At 39.2% G+C, this 19830-nt stretch overlaps 1 protein-coding gene across 12 annotated transcripts in view; it reads left to right on the forward strand.

Moving 5' to 3' along the window:
- The first annotated feature begins 1573 nt into the window (after nt 1-1573).
- MAP2 (microtubule associated protein 2) overlaps nt 1574-19830 on the forward strand; it is a 136774-nt gene continuing 118517 nt past the window's right edge. For 5 of the 12 annotated variants that reach the window (XM_072121292.1, XM_072121294.1, XM_072121297.1 and 2 more), the window contains exon 1: nt 1577-1724. The gene's annotated coding sequence lies outside the window, so the exon portion shown is untranslated. Of the gene's footprint in view, nt 1725-19830 lie in introns of all 12 variants that reach the window. The other 7 variants (XM_072121300.1, XM_072121301.1, XM_072121298.1 and 4 more) reach the window with 4 other exon arrangements.

Genomic DNA, 19830 nt, shown 5'->3' on the forward strand with positions numbered 1-19830 from the left:
AAAGGGAACCTGTCTCCAACTTTTACCCCACTACGCCAGCAGCTTCCTCAGTTACAACATGATATATCTTTTCTAAAATTCCCTATTTTATGTGAAATATCGTCCCTTTACGCCTAAAGGATCTCATCCAAAGTCAAGGAGAAAAGATGAGCACATTTTATCTTTCAAACTGCAGCAGGTTCTGTGGTTATTTGAACTACAGAACTGGAGATATGGATAGGTAAACACATACTATGTCATTAAATCTCCAGTTTTATAGCTTCTCTTATTTAATTTGATACCAAATTCATGGTTCTAATTAGTAAAAAGCCAATATAAGGGCATCCTACATTGAAGCCTGACTCATCTAAGGCAAAAATGAGATAGGCTCAGAGGATGCAGGGGGAGCATAAATACTTATATAGACACTTATATACTGGGTTCTATGGCAGCTAGGTTCTGGTATCAGACTAAAGAAGAGAATTTTCTGTTGTTCGGTGAGCTACAGAACCAGAGATAAATGCAGTTAAAGAAAAGTGTGGGAATTGGACCAGTGTCAGCAGCTTGCACTCCCACCTCGTAATTTAATCTGACACTAGAACTATGGTTCTAGCTGCTATATAACCCAAAATAAAGGAGTCTAAAATGACACCCCCCTGCAGCCTCTAAGTCTCACTTACCTGTGAAAAAAAAAATGACAGTTCTTTGCTCATTTTCACATGACTTTGGAGGAGTTTCTTTTATAGGTAAATAGTTGGGATTTCACATAAAAACAATGTTATAAAGGACATGTCATACCATAGTACTGTGCAGTAAAAGTAGGTGACAGGTTACCATCAAAATCCACCATCATAAACCAGGGACACTTACTCATACATCCAAAGCCTCCTTCAAACTCAACTTTCAAAATTATACTTCTAATCCAGAAGAATTATTGGTGTGTTACCAGAGCCCTTCTGAGTTATAGCTTCACAGGTTGTTACACAGTATCACCCTCCACTCCCCCTCAGCACTTCCCACCTCTGCCCAATATGTAGTGTCATTGCAGCACAGAAAGTTTCAGCACACAGTGGGAGGGAAGAAGTGTTCTTTGTACATTGCAACAGCCTGTGAATCTGCAGCATGGAGGGGCTCTGGTAACAACCCCATGAGCCCTTCAGGGTCATTACCATAATTATAAAAGCTGTTTTTAGAAGGATAGATGCCATTGATGATGAATATAGGAAGATTAACAAAGTCCAGGTGCCTGGATCTATGAGTAAGTGTCCCTGGTTTATCATGATGGATTTTGATGATAGATTCCCTTTAAAGCACTGCAGGCAGTTTTCTTTTCCCATCCTGGAGAACTTATCTGCATGTTCCTTTCCTGAATGACCAGTAGCTGGAGGCAGCATCTGACTGAATATCCTGGAGATGATGGCACACTATGCACGCTGTGTCTCTAGGAGTTGTAGAGCACTTGCTCTGCTATCTGTGTGCTGTGTGTAGATCCTCCCATGTCTCTCTGTGAGATGCAGCTCTGCGCCGCCCTATGAGTGACAGGTTTCTTGCTGTCAGCTCTTTTCTTCAGTGACATAGGTGGAGTCAGATGTGAGGCAGGCTGGCAGCACGCTCTAGTTTACCCCATAGGGTGTGGTTATTCTAATATTGGGCGGCGCGTCCTCTGTCCCCTGCTTCTCCAAAGCTGCAGCTGATCAGAGCCATCAGAGCATCACAAGTGCTGCAACTGGACACAAAGCGATCAGGTGAGTCCTGTCTATTACCAAGTCTTCTATCAGCAGGGGTGACTGTCATCAGACACATACAGGTCTATATGGTGGTCATGTATGGTGAGGTTATACACCTGTATGATAGGATACAGAATTGTAGCACCAGTTACATCAGTACACATCTCAATTCCACTGTGAAGCTGTAACCCGTCCTGCACATCTAAGTATCTCATCAATCCATGTGCATAATTTATGCATCTCTTATTACACAACAGGTAAATAGGAGAATCTCTATTCCACCAGACACAATCTCTGTCTTGAAACATTTATAACCCACCTTCACTCTCATCTCCACAGGTTCCTAGATCTATCTGCTTACCTAGCCGTTACTCAATCTTTCTAGTGTCTGGATGGCAATCAATTGGATAGGCGCCAAAGGAATTGTCCCTCTACACTACATGGTCCTACGCTCATTACCACCTCTGGCTGAATCCCTGGGCACCGGCTGTCTGCATTGCAGTGCCTAACATTCCTGGTTCATTATAAAGACTGAAACCTGTACTGATATGTGAGCGTTATGTATGGTTTAGCACAGTGATTTGTTCTACAGCACATACTTCTGGGTCTAGCATCCCTGCAATGCATCTACATATCCACCCCAGCCTGGGGCGCATTATGCCTGCAGTGCACCAGTGCTACACACTGACAGATTTGAGAAATAGTCATACAACATTGTGCATTGTGGGCACAGGTATTAGAAGAGGATATGTGAAATCCTGTGACGGGCATTGTGGCACCTGTGGCAAGGGGCATGACAGAAATTCTGGGAAAGAAAATAGAGTAAAAGAATTGCCAGTCACTGTGTAGGTGGCATGCTGTGTTCCTGATCTCACCCTTCCAGATTATACCGGGTGATGCCAGCATTCCTTTGATCTGTAGGCCGCTCTTTCAAGAATCCAAAATTTAATTTAAAGCCCTGACTTAGTACCCTGCTCAATATCTTCCGCACTGTGTCTAGGTGCCAGAAAGCCAGAGATAAATCGCTCCCAAGAGACCATTTTTTTTTTAGATTTATTGCCATTAGTACATAAAGCCAGAGGTTATTTCAAAAACAGATCTCTTTTCATTAGGCCTGTGAATATAAAAGCTAGCCATCCATGTCACTTCCTCTGGTCTGAATCTACAGAGAGAATAAAATGCAGCCCAGATGTTCTTTGAATGTACCCGGCCGGTGCCAATTTCTACCATCGTAGCCAATATTTGCCAGTTTAGTGCATGCTAAGTGGTAATGAGATTCTTGTAACACAAGAACAACAATAGAAATAAAATATTTTTATAGCAAAGAATTATCCAATTGTAATATTACAGATATGGTTTATCAATAAAAAAAATGGATGGAGATACTGGAAAAGGCTAAGGAATTTTCCAGATAAGGCCGTTTAGAGGAATACAACAAGCAGACAAAGGAAGGCAAGCATCCTCTCATGCTTGAACAAAGGCGCATGCTCAGAAAAAAAGCTTCATAATCCCTTAGTTAGTCCAACGTAGAGCCCAGCCCTGCCTTTATGATGGCACCTGCTGGTGAGGGGGCGTCAGCCCAGGGATCCTGTTTAACATGTGAAGCATGTATGGAGCTGTGACAGTTCATGTCATGTGGTGTGCTGCATAGCTTGTCTGTGGACGTTCTGCTTTGTCATCTACAACATCTGTCTATCTGTTTCATATCTATCGTATTCATTCTTCTCTTTAGATATGATCTATAGTCATTCATCAGTATACTCACCTCCTAGGAGTGTAAGCAATAGTATTAAGGGTTAAGTCTAATTAGTTGCAATTATCAATACATGTATGTTACCCCAAAAAATGTTTCAATTGGCACTTGCTGCAATTATAATTGATATTAATGGTTACATCAAGCGATCCTTATGGCCCTACTCATTCCACAGTCATCACAATATTTGGATTGGTCTTCTTTGTATGTGAACCCGGCCTTATTACTGAGAAGGTATCACAGGGCTACATCAGCAGTGGCAATGGAATCGTTACTCATAATAAAGTGATATTTGAGACATATTTTCAATGATTCAATTCACTGGTTACATCATTTATTGTTTGCTGTTCCTATTGTTTCATACCCATAGACTGGCAGGTCCTGTTGGTGACAATACATTTGGGCCCATCAAAATAGGATTTACAAAGATGGATACTTTTAGTTTCTTCTAATATGGGAAATGGTTTTCAGTTCCTGAATGCCTTGTGTATACAACTCTTGGGTGCTGGAGGAAAATCATTATGTCTGGCCCAGAAGGGGTTTTATATAGATCTGTAACATTGCAATGTAAGGGTAATGGTGGATACTATATAAGATCAAAGTGTCATCTGTCTTTTTCTACCAGCGATTAAGCAGATGAATTAAACAGAATGCATGATAAGTGGAAGCAATGTGAGCATAGGAATATGAAGTCCCCAAGGGCTCGGATCTGTGAGAAATGGCTTGTGCATCTGGCATGGAGTTCTGCTTTGTCATGTTGTAGCAGCAGAAGAGGGTTTATACAGCTAGTGCTTTAGAGGGAGAGAAAGGGATAGCAATGAAAAATGATGCAGAGGGTACCAGTCCTGTAACCCTTTCAGTTCAACTTTCCTGTAATGCAAATTGGTTTTCAGCTTTAAAGGGGCTCTCCAACAAAATTCTGAAACCATGTGATTGAAATTAAGAATGTGACAGCTATAAAGTTGCGTGTCATTGTCCCTAAAGGACAGTGTCAAAGCTGAGCAGATGAGCAGATGGTTCCTATGGTTTACATACCAACTACTTATATATGAGGTGTCATTCTACCAATTCTTAGCTACCAGTCTTTCTCTTGTTAGTTAGGTCTTCAGCTAAAGGCTATGTTGGCACAGATCTAAAGGCATACACAGGATTTGATAGTTTCTATAGCAACGCCCCCCCCCCCCCCCCATTTAAGATTTAGGATTCTTATTCAGTAAATGCTATTTACCAATAGACTTAATGTCATTTTAAAATATTCATTAGATTCCATAATTTTTAGATTTTGGAATCTTAATGTGAGTGCAAACTGTTATATTGTCCCCAATGTGTACATTGACATCACAGTAATATCTCTGGATCCTTTTGAAAAATACTGATTATTTGGGTCCAGGCCATGCATTTTTCCATGTTTTTTTATATGGCTAAATGAACCTACTACAAGCAGTGTCTGATAGTTCGGGCCAGGGCATTCCGGAGAAATCCTGGAGACGTGAGTGAGAGGTTTGAAATAAGGTAGAGATTAATCTTAGGTCACTGGCAGATTGAAGAGCACGGGTAGAGCAATAGACTGAGATGAGAAGGCAAAGGTAGGAAGGCAAAGCTCATGCAGAGCTTTGTGGATGAGGGTGATTATTTTAACCCCTTTACGACCAAGCTCATTTGCGCCTTGATGACCAATGTCTATTTTTCAAAACCAGCGTGTGTCACATTATCTGGTTAAAACTTTAGAAGGCTTTAACTTATCCAAGTGTTTTTTAGCTTTTTTTCGTTACATTTTGCACTTCAAAATACTGGGGAATTTTGGTTGATATATTTAACATTTATTTATGATAAAAGGTGAATTTGGTAAATATTTTGAAAAAAAATTGCTATTTTCAAACTGTTTCAAAATGTTCTGGTTTTCAAACTGATAGTCTTACTAGCCAAATCAGTTACTATCTAACATTCACCATATCTCAGCTTTGTGTTGGCATAATTTTAGAAGTGTCCTTTTGTTTGATTATGACGCTAGAAAGATCACAAACGGCATTCTCTCAAATTTTCTAAAATTTTTTAGAATCAATTATTTTTCGGACCATTTCATTTCCATAGGGGTTTTGGCAGTTTTGTTAATAGAACATCCCCACATATCACCCCGTTCTATTAACTTTACCCTTCAAAATATTCAAAACAGCAGGTAGGAAGCTTGTTAACCCTTCACGTATTTTACAGAAATTCAAACAAAATGAAGATTTGGAATTTATCCATATTTATCATTAATACACTCACTGAGCCACAAAAATTTACCCAGATAAACTGAATAAAAGTAGAAAATACATCAAAGAATATATTGTGTAGTTTTTTGCGAGTAAGAGGATACCACACATGTGGATGTAACCCGCTGTCAGGGCACATGGCGGGCGTGGAAGAGAAGGAGCCATTGAGCTTTTATAGGGCAGAATAGTTTTAAGGTGCCATGACGTGTTTGTGTTTCAAAACGCAACCAAAATGCCACATGTGAATGTGGCCTTGGGCTCTACAATCCAAAGGCTCCACCTGTGATCACACGTTAAGGTAAGATGGTAAGATACTTGTGTTTAGCTAATGTGTTGGAAACAGAATGTTACCAAAATATTTTAGTTAAGCCTATGGATTGCGTTTCCAAACGTAACCAAAATGCCACGTGTGAACGTGGCCTTAGGTACCACAAATCCTTATTCCAGAGAATTTGTAAACTTTTTATCATGTGGTACAGGGGGCACTTTAACCCCTTGTCCCCGATGGGCTTTTTCCATTTTACTTTCTGTTTATCGCTCCCTACTTAAAAAAATCAATAACTTTTTTATTTTTCCGTGTACAAAGCTGTGTGAGTTCTGCGTAACAAATTATACTTCCTAGTGACTGTATTTTATATTTCATCCAGTGTACTGGGAAGTGGAAATACAATTCAAGATGCGATAAATTGACAAGAAACTGCAATTGCGCCATTTTCTTGAAGGGTCTGTTTTTTATTTTTCACTGTACATTCCAAATAGCATCTCTAATATATTCTTTAGTTTGGTACGATCAGAGGGATACCAACTTTATATAGGTTTTTTTAGGTGTTAATAGATTTTACCAAAAATTAAAAACTTATGTACCAAAAAAAGGCATGTTGTGAGTTTATTTGAACTCGAACAGCAAGCAACGGCCTAACATCAACAGCAGAAGGTTCAGCAGGCTGGAAAGCTGGTAGGAGATAGCTGGTCCACAGGAAGGGTTTCTCACAGCCTGGTAGGAACTTCACGCTGGGCTGGGAGATGGAGCGGAGTCCAGACAGTGGACCTCTGCTCTGGGGCTTAGTCTCCTGACTACTGAAGTGTGTCTGGATGGCAGATCTGCAGGAGCTTCACACTGGGCTTGCTTCTCAATTGATGACTAAACCCTCAGACCATGTGCTCCCGTCTACCTGGGGTTTTTTATACTCCCCTAGTGAGGTGGCAGCTCCAACCAGCTTCCAGCTTGCTTTACAATTAGAACAAAGGATATCATTGGTTAATAATATTTCGCATGTGAACTCTTGCCTCACCAGGCAGTGGCTTCACGCTGCAATTACTAAGTTGCACCCATGTTACAGACCTCCTAGTGAGGTGATCAATCTCACCGGGTAGCTACTGGCATGAAGAAGGGCATTTACGCAACACTTACCAATCCCATGCATTGGCAGGGGTGTTACACAAGTAGGGTCATGTGTCTCTGGCCTAAGGTATAAAGAGCTGAAACCAGGCTATCCGTTTGGCATTCCTGTCACTTCTTTTTTATGGTATAAAGTCATTGTCGTTTAAGTAATGGATCCAATTTTTCAGTTTATCACACATTTTCTATTTACTGCCATATTTTGTAAAATTTCTCATCTTCTTTGTGTACCAATGTGCTGTAGGCTGAATTGAGCTACTGAGTAAGCAGGAGGAGACAGAGCCAGAGTCTAGACAGAGCTGCTTGCTGGAAGCACAGCTCTAAGACTACCCCATAGCTGCTGTGTCTACTTCCAGCTGGATAGCTTAATTGCTGACTTAGTGGCTGACCTGACGTCTCTCCAGTCTGCAGCCTGATAGAAAGCCTAGTGTGCCATACTGGCATTGCATGAACCCTACATCTTTCTCATATGTGACTATATAATTATCAAGCCTCAATTTTATGCATGAAAACATTGGATCTGAAAGAAAACAAAAAATCTGAATCAATCCTGAAATCATGTTTGAATAATTCTGTAGAAATAGATATAAGGGAAAATATTAAAAAGAAAACAAGGCACAGAATTATTCAAATTTCTTCTTTTACGTCAAAGCTATTCTCAGTAGCATCACATGCACATCCTTCATTGAATAACAACAGCAATATCAATAGTTATAACATTAATAAGAAAATAAAGACCAGGAAGGCCCAAGATTGTAAGAAGATTGTGAGAATAGGACCAAGTTAAAGAAAGACATGTACACAAAAAGACATGTACACAAGCAAAATCTTGATCTCATCTACAACCATTGTCACCATACAAAGCCGCTACTCTTTGACCACATTACATAACTGGTCACCAAACACAATCATCATGGTAATAATTTTCTGAATTTCCCAGATCTCCTAGCATCTCCCTTTTTTGCAGTCATCTTCTACACAATTCTTTAGAGGATTGACTAGTAGAGTAAATAACTGGCTATAATTCAACCGATATACACAAGAAACCAGGCAGCATAAATCTACCTTGTTCACAAGTCTTCAGCCTGGAGGGGCATTAGTCCTATTACATGTGAAAATCTATTACAAATCTATTAAAATCGATTACTAATCTAATATCTAAAATTATTTTAGCTGAGGGTAGCCTTTGCAAGGCATGTTATGAGAATCACATCTCTGTAGGTGATTATGTCGATGTCCATGTATGTTTCCATCATTATGAGATTTGGATTCATGGAGTGTTTGAAGGCTCTGACTACAGCGTATTGGGCAGCTTATTGCTACTGAAATAGCTTATATCACTGGCAACTATATTACAGTCCAGGAAAATTGAAAAATGTTCTTGCGTTTACTGGTTCCTGTGGCAACATTGCCCTTCCAGCTTTTGGGTAAAAATCCATCTCAAGCTCAGGGACAACCTGTTAGAATGTCTGTGGAATGTCTTCATCAAACTGGGTCAAAAATCCCCAAAAATGTTTTTAAGCTGCCTTGCAGACTGTAGATAACCTGTAGCAGAAATCAGTTTTCACTGTAGGGATTTTTTTTTTTGCACCAGCTTGGTGGTATTTATGTATAAATCCCATATACTATACTGTGACTGTAAATCGCTGTGGCTATTTCAGAAATGATCTACAGTCCCTGAGTATTCCCATGAAGACCAGATTCTTAGATTCTCAGGATAACAAAATAACACATTCTTCTCATGAATAGCTTCTACTATCTGCACAGTGCAGTGTGCTTTCTGCATTCTGCCCCTGCCCCCAGCATTACAAGACAAGCTCAGACACAGACTCTTCCTACCGGCAAGCAGCGAGCAGAGTTTTCTCTACTAGATTCAGATAACATAAGGTCTTTATCCAGGGGAGGGAGGCACTCTGTGTGTTATAGCTAAGTGTAGCAGAGCCAGCAGTTTGTCATTTTGTGTTATATCCATCTAATGGATCTCATCATTTCTCATGACTCTAATGTCTCATCTTTCTTTTTCTGTTCAGAAGCTAAATGAAAGTGTATATAAACACTATACCCTTATAATCTAAGCACATTGTCAGCACACAGCATCTCACAGAACAAGAGGGATTATGAAATGTCTGCTTATAGAGTCTCCGCCGACACAGTGGAATTTAATAGGAGCTAAAATGGCAATAAAAATGAGTAAAATTGTAAAATAAGGGGGTTAAAAATGAGCTTTTGATTTAAATTTGAGAACTATATTTCACGAGCGAACCCTTTTTATGGTGAATCAAAGGTCAGTGGAAAAACTGGTATTGTCAATAGTGACAACTTTAGCTATAACTTTGTAGTGATTTTGAGGGGTTGTATGGGATGCTAGAGCTGAAGCAGAACACAGGGGTACTATATTGTAGAACATTACACAGGTGAAAAGTAAATGCAAAGTTAGTCTAGAATTCTTAAGCTTCTCCAGATTTTTTGCAGTGTTTAAAGGAAACCTACCACTACGGATCAAGGTAGATCCGGTGATAGGTGCATCTAACGTATGTAAGGATAACCCTTTTTAGGGCTAATCCTTTACTTCCCTCTATCATTGCTGCACTTTGTTTTAATATACAGCCTCACCACTCTCCTACCTACTACTGCAGACATTGCCAGATCATGCTTGACAAAGGTCGTGATGACCGAAACGTTGTATATTACTTCTGATCTGTATAGAATTATATAACTTTTGTTCAATTTCTACGGTGAAGGCTCCACTGTGTGAATTATACGTTGAAAACGCTAAAAATAAAAAAATTAAAGAAAACCAGTTTGGTGTGTGCCATGTTCTCTATGTGGATTATGGATGGACTGAGAATCCTACATTGAGCACCACCCATACATGGTGTGCGGTCACTACTGTTTCTACGTGATCCTCCTACCCAGACATCTTTAGCGCGCAGCATGCGCTGTAGCTCCGGCTTTGGAGTAGAGAACGTACAGCGGTTGGTCTGTGTTTTGCACATGCGCAGAACTCTAGCTTCGCAGACAAGTGTGTGCAGCTCCTTGTACTTAGCTTATGCCTGAAAATTCATGTCCCCAAAGCCAAACCTTTTCATCCAAAAATACACCCCTTTTTTGTACAAGTCATAAATATGTCTAAAATATTAAACTTTGTCTTTGTGGAACTAGCCATGTTAGGCAGGATTTTTTTTTTAAAGAAAATTATCCTAATTTTCTTGAACTATTACCCAAATGTAGTTATGTAGACACATTTTAACTGTTGAATGCCAAAGAATCAAGGCATGAATTTAGGAATTCACATTACAAGCGGTCCCCTACTTAAGAACACCTGACTTACATATGACCCCTAGTTACAAACGGACCTTTGGATTTTGGTAATTTACTGTACTTCAGTCCTAGGCTACAGTAAACAGCTTTAACAGTTATCAATGGTGTCTGCAGTTAAAATTTATTGTTAATCCTGGTTCTTATGACAATCCAACATTTTTAAAATCCAATTGTCACAAAGACCAAAATAATTTTGACTGGGGTTACAATAATAAAGTATACGGTTCCGACTTACATACAAACTGCTGGTGGTCTCTTTACTAAATTAAGCATCCGGATAATATCCTGTGCTCGGCTGGAGAGGGTCTGGCTAGCCTTCCCATACCATCTTAAAGCCTATAGCACCTCTATGGCAGGGTCACTTCTTTAACCCCTTAACGACTTGGCCTTTTTTAGTTTTTTCACTTCCATTTTTCACTCCCCACCTTCAAAAATCTATAACTTTTTTATTTTTCCACATAAAGAGCTCTGTTATGGTTTTTTTCCATGGCGCGTACTGGGAAGCGGGAAAAAAATTCCAAATGCAGTGAAAATGGTGAAAAAACACATTTGCGACGTTTTCTTGTGGGCTTGGATTTTACAGCTTTCAGTGTGTGCCCCAAATGAAATGTCTGATTTATTCTTTGGGTTGCCACGATTACGTAGATACCAAATTTGTATAGGTTTTATAATGTTTTCATACATTTAAAAAATTAAAACCTCCTGTACAAATTTTTTTTTTTATTTTGCCATCTTCTGGTGGCAATAACTTTTTCATACTTTGGTATACGGAGCTGTGGGTGGTGTCATTTTTTGCAACTTTTGATGGCATTTTCATTGCTGTCATTTTTAGGACTGTGCGACCTTTTGATCACATTTTATAATTTTTTTTATATTTTCCAAAATGGCAAAAAAATGTCATTGTTGACTTTGGACCCTATTTTCCGTTACGGGGTTAAACGCAGTGAAAAAACGTTATTATATTTTGATAGATCGGACATTTTCGGACGCGGTGATACCTAATGTGTTTATGATTTTTACTGTTTATTAATATTAATATCAGTTCTAGGGTAAGGGGGGTGATTTGAATTTTTAGGTTTTTCTATTATAATTTTTTTTTTTAAACTTTTTTTTTACTTTTACTATTTTTCAGACTCCCTAGGGTACTTTAACCCTAGGTTGTCTGATCGATCCTACCATATACTGTCATACTGCAATATGGCAGTATATGGGGACTTTACTCCTCATTCATTACAATGTGCTGATAGCACATTGAAATGAATGGGTTAAAACGAGACAGCTTCGGGCCTTCGTGAGACCCGAAGCTGTCATGGCAACGGATCTCACGAAGGCCCGAAGCTGTCTCTGATGCAGCAAAGACTTACCGGCTATGGAGAGGGCTCGGCCCACAAGCCCTCTCCATGCACCGGGACCCGGCGCGCGCCGTACTAGTAGGGGTTAATGGAAATCTACAAACAAACTCAAGGCACTTACTCATAAATTCAGGCGCCTTGTTATCCATGCCCTACTTCCTTATAGAATCAACTACAGGCGGTCCCCTACTTAAGGACACCCGACTTACAGACAACCCATAGTTACAGACGGACCCCTCTGCCCACTGTGACCTCTGGAGAAGCTCTCTGGATGCTTTACTATAGTCCCAGACTGCAATGATCAGCTGTAAGGTGTCTGTAATGAAGCTTTATGGATAATTCTTGGTCCAATTACAGCAAAAATTTTGAAACTCCAATTATCACTGGGACAAAAGAAAAAAATTTGTCTAGAACTTCAATTATAAAATATACAGTTTCGACTTACATACAAATTCAACTTAAGAACAAACCTCCAGACCCTATCTTGTATGTAACCCGGGGACTGCCTGTATTATAATTATCCTAATGAATCTGAAGGACTCTGGGAGGCGTTACCAGAGCCCTTTGTGCTCTGTCTTCACAAGCTGTTACAGTGTCTCCTTGTTATATACATTGACATTATATAAAACATGTTTGGTCGGTTTGAGAGTGACTAACATTTTAAAGTACTAATTACACCCTACAAATGGACATTTAAAACCAGAACAGTTGGCATCATTTGCTGACACCCTCCTGCCACTTAATCCAAAATTACTATCCCTTTTGATGTTCATAACATAAGTCAATATTGCTGCTTAATTGTTTAATCATCATCATTTAGTGTGCTTTGCTGCAATACTTCTCTATTATGTAATTTATTATGAAAGCTGAAGGTAGTTATTACATTTGATCTACTTAGAAATACAGTACATATCATATACATACCTTTAAAGTGCATGACTTTGAAAGAACCTCTTGAAAATTCATTCTTGACCCCTTCCCACTCCGCGGCGGATATATCCGCCGCCAAGCGCAGTGACTTAGTGTTCAGCGGCGGATATATCCGGCTCAGCTCTGGATTGGAGCCGAACCAGCTTCGGGAAATACAGGGTGCTGGCTATAACTAACAGCTGACACCCCAGTGTAACACCCGTGATCTACAGATTCTCACTTAATCCAAATACAGACGGCCCCCTACTTAAGAACACTCCGCCGACCCCTAGTTACAAATGGACCTCTGGTAATTGGTAATTTTCTGTACTTTAGCCCCAGGCTACAATAAACAGCTGTAACAGGTATCACAGGTGTCTGTAATGAAGCTTTATTGTTAATCCTGGTTCTGATGACAATCCAACATTATTAAAATCCAATTGTCACAGAGACCAAAAAAAATTGTCTGGAGTTACAATGATAAAGTATAAAGTTCTGACATACAAATTCAACTTAAGAACAAACCTACAGACCCAATCATGTACGTAACCCGGGGACTGCCTGTAAAGCAACACAACTTGAAAATTAAACATGTCTGACTGTTCTTTCCCCACAACACTCACTACCAGGTGAGAGGTGGGAAAGTTAGATAATTAGCTTATTTTTTGGAATGGGAAGGGTTCAACTGACATTTATATATTGTGTATAGACAATAGTTTGTGTAATGATATAGGTGTCTTTGGACTTATTGTAGTACTAGGTTATTCAAAGCTAAGGAGGCAATTTAGGAAAATCAATTATTGCACTTGCTTACACCCCAAGATTTAGGGGGGGGGGGGTGTTATTTAGTTATGCAACAATTATCTTTTGAAGACAAGTCAATAAATTGCTAGAATTAAAAGGCTATGGTAATCTTTAGAGCATAATGCCATCCTCTCTCAGTTCCCTCTGGAGAGATCCATGGCCAATTAGAGTATAGGGCTTTTATCCTAGGAATCAATGATGTCCTCAGCACCAGAAACCCCTGCTGATTCTGTCTTTCAGAATGTTTATATGATGTTTTAGATTATACATTCTTATGCACAAAGGGTCACATTTACTTAAAATACTAAACCACGTTGTATCTTCCCGAGCATTGCTAATGGAAGCTGTACTTACTACATTAGGGAATTTTGAGAAGTCCCTCATCATATAGATCAGTGGTGACGAACCTATGTGGCACTAAGGGCCCTTTCTGTGGGCACCCAGGGCATTGCCCCAGCACAGAGTTCACTAGACAAGACTCAAGGGATCTCCCTTCAGACCAAGGCAACTCAAGATATCCTGCTCGGACTGCAGAAAGATCTTGGCAGAGCTGGATTATTTCCTGCTGACCCCAAGATCCTTCCAGTACTGAGAGACCCTGGAGATAAGCAACTATAATAGTCTGAATTCTTTCAACTGTATTGGTTGCCACAGGAGGCTGAACGTTTTTGAAGAACAGGAATCAATAATTTACCACTTAAGTTGCCATGTTGGCTTTTTGTGATAAAAAAGTGGGATTGGCTGTGGTTTGGGCACTCAGTCTCTAAGATGGTTTACCATCATTGATATAGATGAATCACAGTGCATGGGACTAAATTTGGTATGTCCATCATCTAATCAGGATTCTTTCTATGAATATGTAACGGATTTAGAATTACACAGAGATTACTTTCCACCAAAAGAATATTCTGAATCGTGTAGCCACATCTATGCTTTCTAAGTAATCAAATAATATTGTACCACTACGCAGGATCAGCCAGTTACTTGCATACTTATACAATAACATTACACACCCAGAAACCAAGTCTAATGTAACTGTGTCATATTTATTTCTCTGCCCCATTAGTGGAAGATAATTGCTGTTGATATAACATTAAAGTGTCACATTATGTGTAGGCAGGTTAACACATGACATAACTATTTGTCTTTGAAAGAGGAACTGATTGTCACCTAGAACCAAACCCTGAACAACAAAATCATTTCATGGCTGCTATGCCCCTGATAAATTTGGGGTCTGCCACCAAATATCAAAAGATATAGCTAATCCAAGTTAATTTGTTAATGGACCCATACTAGCCATAGTAGGCTGTGAAGCTGACAGGTGTCATCACATTCGGCTTCCCTGCTTCAGAGCCCTGCACAGCCATGACAGAGAAGAGGTCTTCTGCGTGGAAATGAGTAAAAGTGAGAATTATAGATGGTTATCTGCCGAAGAGGGGTTTACAGAAAGGGAGTATTAAAAGTGGTTAGTTACAGAAAATGGGGCATTTCAATAAGGTGGTTACAAAAAGGGGGCATTACAAGTGAAGGTTGTCATAGGTAGGGAGCATTATACTAATGGGGGCAACTTAGGGGGGTCATTATATAGTTTGTGGGCATATGAGGGGATGGCGTTAGGTAAGTGCTAATAGTGGGGCTTTCATAGTTAACTTTTCTGAAATTTTTCCCCACACATACACAATCCCATCATTCCTTGGAGAAAAATTTTGCATGCAGCCAGTCTATGGTTCAAAAAGCTGTGGTTTAAGTAAACCCAGCCTAATACTTGACATTTTTCAAGAAACACTAGGTTCGCTTATAGACTCATGGATCAAACTTTAGTCACAACATCAAGTGGGTATATTATCCTTTAGGATATTGTTTGCAAGTCCATGATCTAGTGGATATTTTACTCTTTATATTGGGGATGAGAGCTAATATTTGCACCAAGCTCTTTTCAAATTTTGGTTCAGCAGCTGGGTTATGACCTGGTCATCCTTTGGCATCATGCAGACTTGTTTAATCTGAAGGACTGTATTGAATAATTTTCACGGATCCCCTTTATTCCTTATAACAGAGGGGAATCAATAATGTTGGCTGCATTGCAGTAAGACATGGCGTCTCCCTTTGCTTAGCTTGTCTTTAATTAGCAGAGTGATATAGAGAAATCACCTCTTCACTGTTGTCCAATAAACAGCCTCGTCCTGTTCTGCATATGTCAGTGCTTGGTGCTGGCTGTGTAGGTTAAAGCGTCTCTCTCAGGGTGGATGCTGTGAACAGTGTGATTCACGCCTCTGAATCATCCCCTGTCCTCAGGGGTTTGTGTGGAGGCTTATGACTTGTATATGTGCTATTGGAATAGAGTTTCATACTCAGCTCAATACATCCCTTCAATATAGGGTTCCGTAATATCATAATAAACAAGTATCAGAACTAACAGTACATCATATAACGACGGTAAATGGAAAAATGAACAATTTCTCTGTATCCAAAATCATACCCTGTAAATTCTAATTGAGTTATTTTCAAGATGAGCGATATACTAGCAAATGTTACACTAATGCTAATGTACTAGGCTTGTTTTATGTCTGGTAGAGCTGGTACAGATTCTTAGCACACATTGTTGTTAGGTCAAATTGTACTTAAAGGGAACCTGTCATTAGTAATTGGCCTAAAAAAACAGTACCAGTATACGGTCAAACAGCGCAATACCTTTCAGTTTTTGTTTCTTTCATGGTCCAGTGCGGTGGAGTCATCCAGAAAATCAACTTCAAAGTGAAACGTAAATTGTTTGTATAAAGTCAAGGAGGTGGAGAGTGTAAAACTGAAGTCAAGGTAGGGGGCTCTGCATGCCTCCTCCTCTGTGATTGATCATGTATTGGACTTCAGGAGATCTGGTTAGTGATGTCTCTGGATGCAGGACCACCAATTACAGTGAAGAGAGAGCTTGACTTCAGATTTAAAATCTCCACCTCCTTGACTTTTTACAGCCAGTTTACATTTCACTTCAATAATACCTGGGTCATTAAAGTAACATGATCTGGAAGGTGTTGGCAACATACTGGTCTATTAGGTTAATTTCTGCTGGCAGGTTCCCTTTAAATAACCGATTTAGTTGTTTAGCATGTGTTCTATTAAAATATCAGGTCAAGACACTTTTACCTATCTTTTCAAGCACACTTGATTTTTGTAGCCAAGAGGCCAAGTTGCAATATCACACCACAAATGCCTGGTTAGCATTCATTATTTGTTTAACAACCTAGGATGATACATACAAACCTTGAGCTTTTGTGTATGGCTAATGTAGAATATTGTCAGAAAACATGATGCTTACAATACCCCAGTCTTAGCTACTAAATACTTTTCATATGAGTAGTCAGGTGAAGTAGATGTTCAGATGGTTACAGGGGACAACCACCATACGTGGCATAGCTTGTACCACACTACTGCCAATCGCCATTTTCCAAGATGCTGTGTATGTTTCCTTCACTCTGTGTTTTCTGTCCTAGAACAACATAGTGATCCATAATCCTCCAATACAAGTAATCATGTCAAGCATATAGGTGCCAGCTATGACTCTACCTGTTGCTGTATAAGGTATATTGTTTATACTGAAGATAAGAGCACTGGCTCAAAAATCCCTGTCTATGACAATGGCAAAGCCTATAGGCGTAGAGGATGCCCCCTTGTCTTAGGTATAAAAAGATCTTTGGAAAGATTCCTTTACTGCCCATTCAGAAATATCTCCCCTCATATTTTCCCCCAAAATGTAGTAATTTATCATTGTTTTCTAGCCTCTAATTCCCTAAATAAGATTGGTTGCTCTCCTCTGCACTTGTTCGGGATCTGCAGTTTTTTCTTGTTGATTAGATAAAGTTCATATAACACACAGAGACACCCCCAGAGAAAAGAAAAGGTTACCACCCCCTTGGCTAGTATGAGCCAGTTTTGAGTATGAGCTAAGTAAGAGCTAATTAATCTTCCATATCTAAAAACAAACACTAAATTGATGAGAATCACAGAGACAATTAATTTGAATTTGTCATTTAGCATTTTGTACTTTGCGCCTTGTCTCTTTAAAGAAGATTTTTTTGTAAGTACTAGTATTCCAAATGACTAGAAAGATTGGTGAAACTTGAAGGAACATGGTAATTGCCAGCATTGACTATATTATTAGTCAGGCAATAGCTATCTACAAGAAAGACGAAGCTTCTGTAAGCAACTGCAGCAAGCGCCATGAGGACATGTAGTCTAAAAATAACCAAGTGGGAAGTTCAATCCAGGAATTTCTATAAAAATGCCCTGTAATTCCCAGAGCGGTCTGGGGTTAGCTGAGACAACTTATTTTCTCAGGACCTGCATACAACTGGAAAATCTGTACCAGGCTTCCCAACTATTATGTTTTATTTAACATACCGGTCTTCTGATAATGGAAATAGACTCCATATGACAAGTAGAATTGTCTACTTGCATTGTGATTTGTGAGTTGTGATATGTGCATGTCAATAATAGCCAGGACAGTTCTTTACAGGGGATTATCTTTTGCCTACAGCTACATGTCAATTTCTAAATTTCAAAATTTTCTAAACTCTTTAATATACAAACTTTATAGGGATATAAAGGGATAGAAAAGAGTGAAATTAGTAATGTTGGTGTCATTTGAGTACTGGTGGTTATTGTTATTTACACATTACTTGAGTAATTTATGGTGCTCTGTCTTCACCTCCCATCACCACCGGCCTGTGTTGGTATAGAGAGAATCTATAGAGAAAGTCACATTGACAGCGCACAGCCAGTACATCCTAATAAACAGATCGCTGCCACAGGTTGTAGCAGGTAGGTGCTGTGATCATTATATCACTGCAGAGTCCTGTGTATACCAACAGAGGCCGGCAGTGACAAGAGATGTCACACTGGACCAGAGGTAAGAACATAGGTTAGCTGTCTGTTCTTAGCTATTTTTATAAAACTTGGAGTACTAAAGATACATATTTCTGTATACAGGAAAAGGGAACCTGATATTCAACTCTTATTAGTAAAACCCCTAGAAAGTCTCCAAATAATCAAAGATTGTGTATCATGAACATTACTAAGGCTTCCAGTATCCTGGGAATTTAATATATTATTGTGAGGATTCCCACTGTTATCTTTCTGCATTTGTTATTTGTTTGTTTTCCTGATGTAAAATGTCATTTCTTCTTGGCCCACTCACTATTTCTGGTCTTTTTGTATAAATCCCTGCAGCGAGCAGCTGCATTGTGGTTGGCAAGATGAGCGGCAATGCTTACAGCATGCATGCTATTGTTCCAGCTTTCAGACTAAATAACAGAGATGACTTGTATAGACAAGAAATTAGAAACTCCTACAACGGCGAGTACAGTATGAAAGCACAGTAAATATAATGTCAATAATAATAAGTACTGGTATACACTGAGTAGTCAGTTAGCCTAGGTTTTATATAGATACATTATAAATTGTACAGGTTTTGAGGAAAATTACATTATGAAACCTTACATCATGGAACCATAGCCTATGGTGGATTTGATGAAGGTCATTATCTATTATCATGATCATGTGTAATAGACAAATGTATTGACAAAGTAAGTATAGAATTAAAATAAGTGTTTTGTTATCTTTATAATTGTTGTCTTTTTTTTTTTTACTAGAGCTTACTGTCATCAGGGATCTAATTTTTACCTGAAGACAGCTTCCAATAGCCTATGGCATGTTCATTTAAAAATGCCTTTGTCAGCAATATAAATTAATTGATTACGGTACATTACCTGGCTCCCTGCCAGTAGTGTGATGAGTCGGAAGGGGGGACAGTTCAAATGGCAATAGCCATCTAGAGGTAGGGAGGGAGGACCATGAATAAGGAGGAGGGGGGGAGGGATTGAAGAGAAGATAATTTTTGTTGTTTGAATTGCCCCATCCCCGGGACTCACTATACACTGCTGGCAGGGAGCCAGATAATGTAAAATAATTGATTAAAAAGCACTGTATTTATTCCTATTGCTGACAAATGTATTTTTGAAATGAGCATCCCATAGGCTATTAAAACCTGTCTTCAGGTAAAAATTACCTTCCTGATGACATGTTCCCTTAGCCTCTTTATCTGGCTCCTTTATATCTCAGCTGTCAGTGGAAAATAGGGCCGAAAGATGATTTACAAAAACTGCTTAAAAGGGGAAAAAGAAGGGTGTAGGAGCAGTATATGGTTATTAAAATATATCATGTTTGATCAGATAGACTCCCTTTAAAAATATATAATTTAGAAAGGCCACAAATGATGTTCTGTGATAAACAGATTTCTCATGTCATCTGCAACTTCCTAATAAAGTGTCAAAGTGGT

Source organism: Engystomops pustulosus, chromosome 8 (genome assembly GCF_040894005.1).
Source record: "Engystomops pustulosus chromosome 8, aEngPut4.maternal, whole genome shotgun sequence".
In the NCBI taxonomy this organism is placed as follows: Eukaryota; Metazoa; Chordata; class Amphibia; order Anura; family Leptodactylidae; genus Engystomops; species Engystomops pustulosus.